The sequence below is a fragment of the Dreissena polymorpha genome, chromosome 6 (assembly GCF_020536995.1).
Source record: "Dreissena polymorpha isolate Duluth1 chromosome 6, UMN_Dpol_1.0, whole genome shotgun sequence".
Lineage (NCBI taxonomy): Eukaryota > Metazoa > Mollusca > Bivalvia > Myida > Dreissenidae > Dreissena > Dreissena polymorpha.
Genome location: NC_068360.1, coordinates 104,516,050 through 104,524,189, shown reverse-complemented (window position 1 = coordinate 104,524,189; position 8,140 = coordinate 104,516,050). Strand labels below are relative to the sequence as shown.

The following is an 8,140-nucleotide window of genomic DNA, read 5'->3' as shown; positions in this document are numbered from 1 at the left end:
ATTGTTTATCCTTGTTATTCACAATATTGATCATTATTTGAAATATGTTTGGTTCATTGCAGGGTTGTTTTTGTAACCACCTTGATTATCACGTATTGGAAATTGGCTGCAACCTACCGCCAATAAATACATAAGAACCCAATACGGTAACAATGGCGCCCAACGTGGGGCCGTGGCGGGTACAGTTTTCCATAGAACTTGCCCGTGGGTTCGTCAGGATCAGTAATTCATTGTGCTCTGTCTCGAATTCGAGGACGAATTAAAACTTGGCACTGCGGGAATTGTGTATTGAAAGCTCATTTTTACCAAAAACTTACTTAAACATTTATCAACACAATTTTAAGTTTTTTGGCTTTCAACTGATGCTTCTTTATCAAAGTTTAAGAACAATAAATTATCCCGCATTGGGCGTGATTTAATATCTGAAAAGTCGTCAGAGAGTGACACGTTGCTTGATTTCAAGTCCAGAATTTCTGTTCAAAGTGTGACCAGCTGGTAAAGGTCGGTCGAATGCGTGTTCTGTATTTGGGACAGTTTTACTTTAAAATCATGACATTCCTCACTTTCAAACTGACGACTTGTTCCGATATCGTTAATTTTGGTTTCGAGTTTAGAGAAGTTCGTTTCAATAATGCACATTCTGGCTTCAACTTCAGTTACGTTTTTGGACATTTTGCTTAAATCACACTTATTTTTGTTCAGCTTGACCAATTTACATTCAAAAGATTCTAGTTTTAGTAAAATAGTCAGAAAATTACTGTTATAGGCCGATGAAAGAGGTGAGTTTGCCGGCGAACAGGTAGTACGCTGTGAGAGAGGAGAAGCAACTCCATTACCCGGTACGATACCTTGCTGATGATTTTGAAAAAATGTAAAAATTACCAACATATCCACTCTGTTTTCGTCATGTTACTGAACATAGGCGTGTTCAACGCCTAACTAAAACGAATAGTTGTTTCATTGTTTTCGGCATGCAATTAATGTGTCTACAAATACACACAAGTTGAGGTAAATATCCACAAAACAGTCAAAATATTCCCATAACAATATTTTTTTTTGTATTTTTAGAGATTGAATAAACAGAAACTGCAATACATATCTTATCATTATTACATAGTTATGCAACACCTTGATCAGTTATGCGTTTTGAAAAAAAAAGTTATTTTAACCCATTTATGTCTAGTTGACTCTCACATCCTGCAAAATTGGATCAATTTATTTTCAATTTTAGGGATGTTGGGTATATTTTATTCTATATTTAGAATATTTCTTACAGAAATTCGTTTAGGCAAACAGCGCTGACCCAGATGAGACACCGCATCATGCGGCCTCTTATCTGAGTCTACGCGATTTGCCAAGGCCTTTTTTTCTAGACGCTAGGCATACATGGGGTTAACACAAAGTAACAACTGAAACCAGCATTATTAATTGCAGTACGATAAACAAACTATTTTTAAAACGGTTGTATGTTTTTTTATTAAAAATATCATGTACCTTATTGTTAACATCATTTTTGCTTCCCGGATGTTTATATAGAGCTATCGATGGTTTTATATATGAGCACGTTTTTTTCTGTCTATACACTTTTTGTTACATACTTAATTTCTTTGTACCCAACTTTTATTGAAAAATAAACATGCATTTATTTGATAAATGTCTACTGCAGTGTCAATCTCACATCAATTACTTACATTTTCAGAAAGGTGAATAAAAATTGTACAGTAGTTTGGAAAAAAATATGCGATTTTTAATAAACACAAATTAATGATGCAACACTGGAAGACACACTGAGAACATGGTTGTTTACAAAAGAATTTTCATTTTCCACGTTCAATACTTAGGCTTGGTTCACACCTATTTTGTAATAAAAACCTATACAACCATTATGTGTAATCACAAAAATTAAGGGGTAAAATTTATTTATTTATTTTATTTATTTATGTATTTATTTATTCAAACAAGATAAAAACACTTCCTCCACTGTACATCACAGCGATCATATGATGTTTTTACTTATATTAAATGTTTTTGGGTTGGTTCAATTTTTGTCATATCGTTACCGAACAGAACACAACAGAAACTGGTAGAAGTGACAGTTTAATACAACGTATACATACGTACATTGTCATTTGTACATACAAATTTACTTAAATAATGTAACGTTACATCCATTCATTATATTGAAAAGGGTCACATCTACAAAAATCGGAAAACGCTGTTAATTGTTTGGTTGTTCACATGTATGTCCGCAGCCATTGAAACAGCATTTCTTTTTATACGGACAGACACGATCGGAACTGCACTCTTCCCAGCATAGCCCAATGCCTGGCTCAGGACACACGCCTGGTTTGTCTAAAACGAGTTAACTAACAATTGAGACAAGTGCACTCACAATTGAAACAAAAGCATTAAAAGTTAAGACGAGTACAATCACAATTAAAACGAGTACACTCACAACTGAAACGAGTGCACTTACAATTGAAACGAGTACAATGACAGTTTAAACGAGTGAACTTACATTTGAAACGAGTATACTCACAATTGAAACGAGTATACTCACAATGTAAACGAGCACACTCACAATTAAAGAGACACTTGTCTACTTATGCCGCAAGAAAACACATGCACAAATAATATATAATATTGTGCAAAAATTTAGAATAATATAAAAAAAATCAAAATGGGCATATCGTGAAATATTATTTGCTTTGATCATTCTTGAATTATTATCTTCCCCAGCCAACAAAATGCATCAATGCAATACAATGTAATGATCGCTCTTTTCATTAACATATGCATGCGAGTATGCCAATGCTTGTGCAGGTGTTTATTTACAACGGCGTGTTATAAGATTCAGATGAAATAATAAAATATTACAAATATATACACACATTAAGATATGTGAGTTTTTACAATTGCTTCAATAATGAAGAATCAAATGTCATTGGTTAGAACTTACAGATTGTACAATTATTTATATAATACAATGTGCAAAATGTTTCCATGCTTTCTTGGAAATAATTTATAAATAAAAAAAATGATCGTGAAGACAAATCGCCCATCATTTAAAAAAAAGTTGAATTTGACACTGATTTTTCAACAGTGAAGCTTTTATATCTAAGTATATAATTAAAAGAATATACGATCCAAAATCCCCGCAGCTTCGTAAAATTGTTCAACGTAATTTATTCAGTGAGCAATGTCACTGCAGTGAAATTTACGAACAAAATAATGTATGCACTGCAACTAAATAACAATATCAGGCCTTTTTTCTTGCCATTGTGGGAAAAATGCAATTTTGGGATTGGGTAATTGTTTTGGGCCAAATGTCCGCTGTTTTGTGGAAAAATAAATTAAATATAACCTCAATACAAAAACTCTGTTATGTTATGACAGCCTACGCATTTTCGCTTAAGAATATCTCCTATTCTAGTTCATTTAAAATCACACAATTCAAGACATTCATTTCCGGCTGGAGATTTTTGTTTTAGCTTAACGGCGATTTTTAAATACAGATATTTATTCAAACAACACATAAGTGTTATTTCCGGAGTTAATATCGCAAAATTTATTTCGGCCATAGATTTTTGCATTACCTTTAAAAATGATACATAAATAAGAAATATTAATAACGAAATAATAAATGTTTAGAAAAACAAAGATATGTACTATTCATTAATAAAAAATCATCATCTGTTTTGAATCTTATCAATGTTCTTAATGAGTATCTCCGGAAATATAAGTTTTTATAAAATAATAATAATTATTTTTCAAACAAAGACAGATATTTGACTTTCATTAAAACTTTGTACCCCGGCAAAACATCTTTTTAAGTTTCGCTAAATAATATCTTCGAAACTAGTTACGCTACAAAATCACAAAGTTTACTTCAGACGTAAGAGGCTGATATAATCTTTAAACTTATATTCGAATAATTACATTCAATTAAAAAATAATTGTATTTTAAGCAAGGCATAACTGAAAGAAGTACAATTGTATACACTTTTGCTATTGGATTTTTGTTCTGAATATATCACTAAGATCATAATTTACTGTTATGTATATTTTGGATGTTTAATGGTTAGAATTATCCTTTCTATTTGATTAGTCGCATCTATAGTCTAAAGCGGCATTAAAGTTACCTCGCATTTTTAATGTTCGTCTTCGTAGTCTTTAATAGTATCCTCTAATGTGTAATAGAAAATGGCGTCATCATTATTTGTTGTATATAGATTAATCAAAATTACGCTGCTATCTGATATATGAAGTATATTTCGGTTTTAAACATGTTGTATTTTCACTGAATGTTGTTGCAGAGATACAAATGTTAGAAATCTAGCGTTTCTTATTTTTAGTTAACATTTATTTTTTAAACGATGTGATAAATGTTAACTATCTTTGTTTATTGTGAGATCTATGAACGCTGTAGTGTACCAGATTCTGCAGTACCGTACTGGTAGCGGTAAAAGCCAATATGGCGGCGGTTAATTGAACAATTCTGGTATTGTCTATAATAACACAAATTATTACGAACACTATTCTACAAATTAAAGTTATATACTTTAAAGTGATATTATGCCCATCAAACAGTATATGATATGTCTATAGTAACCGTTATTTATTTTTTGGTATTTTCACTTCATATACACTTAGTTTTGTTAATGCAGCATCAACATACTAAACAATGTCCCGGAAAGAGAAAAATAATGCATTTGAATATCAACCGTACTTTCGTTTGACAACTGATCATGCATGTACGATGTTCATCGAAATTTAGTTTTAGTGCGAATCGTTCAAACGACACACAAACACTTACTCCGATCCTAATAAAAAGAAAGTTTTGCTCAGCTTAGTTGACTGTACAGTCATGTGAAATTTTGAATATAATATATATTTTTGATAATCAACTGGTAGCATGATAAGTTGCAGATAATTGGTCAGTTACCACATTTTAAGTAACTCTTTTTACCTGTTGAATTTAACAGTGAAACATGCGCATAATATCACTTTAATAGATGTAATTGATATAAAATTAAGATATGGTTATCACAAGATACCTCTTAAAAAATCGAATTATGATTTATTTTTTTACCATTCCGCTCTGGGAATTGGTCCGTTTAATGGACCAGTAGATCCGGCTGAAAAAGGCCTAAATATAATTGATGATGTGCATGTTATGAATAATATAATTTAAGTAGTGCAATATTGAAAACTTCTTCATCTCTGGTATAAAATTACTATTTAAAGCATGAAGATGATTTCATACTTTCGCAGTCGATTCGCGTACATCCTACACGCCCGTTGTTGCACCAGCAATCATTGCATTCGTCTTGGAATTCAGAACCGGGCTCGTACCATTTTCCCTTGTAGAAGCAGCCTGTAAATACGTGCTCATTGCTTTCAGATACTCAACCCAATTGATAATTTCGAATTTTACGATAAACAAAACAAAAACCAATATAAGACAACCCAAGATCAGAAATACACAAAATAGTCGCTAATATGAATATTGCTCTGTTGCTGGCATTGTAATTACAAAACTATTTATAATGTATTGGATTTTATTGAATGTTTTGTGTAATTATCTGGGTTGGTCATACCACAAAGCTGATATCGACCTGTTAAAGCGAGATTATACGATTTTTATATGTGTTAAATTGTATTATATTGAACAAAATATGTTACAATAACACAAAATAGGCAAGAAAAATTATAAATTTAAGTAGAATTTAATAAAATGCAGCAAAGACAAATTAGCGTTCCGAGCCGATTGTGACGAAGATGTTTCGTACATATGTTCCTACAATTACCGAAGCATTCGTCTTTTTAGTTAGTGTTCGAATGTCGTATGAATAGATATCGTTGCAGGAATTTAAAGTGAGCCGTTAAACTAAATTTAGATTCACATCGTACATGCATGATATACATGCTGGCGATTTCGACTGTACAGACATTTTCGATTTCACAATTAAATATCTGGCTTATTTACAATGTTACACATGTTCTTCTTAACTTTTATTTCAATTTATATTAAAATAAATGTATAATAGGTTTTTCACCCATTTTATATAAATTCATAAATATTTGACAAAATATAAACCATATAAACTCGCTTTAAAAAGGTGCCTGATATAATTCTTATATCATGTGAATTAAATGATTATATATCAGTCTATGTTTTGAGGTATATCATAATACTCGGAACTAATCTTATCCACTGGTTTATTTAATCAAGAAGCATACATCTTAGGCGCAGACAGTGCGGAGGGAGTGTCTGCGTGGAACATCCGGCAATTATTGAACATGCCAGAGAGAGTTGCAGAAACAGATGCATCTACAAAATAAATGGGTATGCTTTTTATTTATGTTCTTGAGATGACCATAATGTTGAAACGGAAGATGATGATGATGATGGTTATGAACAGATTTTAGTAGAATAGACGAAATTTACGTACCAATTGAAGATGTATACAATTATGGTTTCTAGACAGCGTTTTTAGTGCACATAGTGTAAGATTACTAAGCGCCCTGTTCACAGATTCGAATGTTGAATACAATTGTGTTACATATTTAAAACTAATCGGATATGAATTAAAATGATGGGAATACAACTACTGTCATATATGGCGTGTATGACATTTCGTCTATGACACTTTCTTAGCTGAATCAATAAAATAGTTGAGCAGTTGTTATACAACACGGTTTGTTCCAAATGTTATCGAAAAAACATTTGAATGATCTGGAGGAATTGAATCAATATTCGTGTTTGACCTTAGGTTTCTATTTTCAAACAAATAAATTTAAGGGAAAAACGCAATAAGTACTGGAAGCATATTTCAAATTTCTTACATATTGAAAACAAATCGAAACTCATGCGAGGCGACATTAAGGCACATATCTTTTACATCGTTAACATTGTTCACATATTTAAAAAGAAATAAACACATTGCTTTCGTGACTTAGGGTTCTTTGAATTAGCAATTTTGACAATTCCTCATGACGCTGCCAGTCTTGATCGGTTTCTTACATTGAGCGCGAAACGCTCGTTCGTGAAAGCAAGCATCAATATATCAAGAACAGAAATGTCAAAGCCTTGCGTTGTTTCACTGTGTCATTAAATTCATATTTTAATACAACATAGCACTTTCAATATAGTAATTAATTTGAATAGTTTCATGCATGGTCTTCTTACAATTTACATATTGCTATGGTCATAAATGCAGCTGACTCTCTTTATTTCAAAATCTATTGAAATACGAATTCGACTTCGATGCATCCGTAGTCCAACTTATCAGGACTTAAAGTGGTCACAGTTTAATATATCCCTTTATTTCATTGTATCGGTCCTCCTCATAGCATCGTGCCTTTAACAAAAGACCTTCAAGCAATGCTGGAAAATTAATGTTTTTCAATTTTTAGAAGTTGTAATTTATTCGATGCTTATCCATGACAATAACGACGATCATTCTCATGATTTCCGATGTTCAAGTAGGTCATGTTTATTCGAGGTTAATGCTATGATTTTTAAATTGCGTTACACACACGTAAGAAGTATGTTTATAGTTTAATAGTAGCTTAATCAAATATGTTATATGCCGCTTATTTTTTTCAATAAAATGTAAAAAAAATGTTTCGTTTTTCCATAAAATTACTATTTTTAGAACAAGCTTGTGCCCATAGTAACAAATCTTACAAATCAAACAACCAGAATGGCCGATACTATGAGGCAAGTTGTTCATGAAACACATTATTATATGAAAATAAGTATAGCTATTTTGTCAAAACATTGACGAATTAAATGACGACGTTTCCATTATATGTTGTTTGTGCCGCTACCCGTTAATTTTGTTCGTATTGTGTGTATAATAAGATTGATTAATTGCTCTGCGTAATTTATTATATAGAGGCTATTCGATTGAAAGATCGTTTTATCATTTCATTAGTGATCATATCAAACATTTTCCAACGAGTAGAGAAATACATTTTTATATGACCGCAGATGAAAATATAAACGAGTTTGCTCTGAATTCAACACGCTTTTTCGTTTTATTTCATTCTTTTGAAATACAATTTTGAAAAATACGCAAATATTGTTCAGCGCATTAACATTCGTTTAGATAATACATAACGTCACTTGAAT

The 8,140-nt window shown here is 31.6% G+C and overlaps 1 long non-coding RNA gene across 1 annotated transcript; it reads right to left on the bottom strand.

Moving 5' to 3' along the window:
* Positions 1–2,057: 2,057 nt before the first annotated feature.
* On the bottom strand, positions 2,058–6,317 carry LOC127835093 (uncharacterized). Its single transcript, XR_008028346.1, has 3 exons — positions 6,244–6,317; positions 5,267–5,377; positions 2,058–2,352 (listed from the first exon to the last, which is right to left on the bottom strand). It is a non-coding gene; the product is annotated as an uncharacterized LOC127835093 (long non-coding RNA).
* Positions 6,318–8,140: the final 1,823 nt, after the last annotated feature.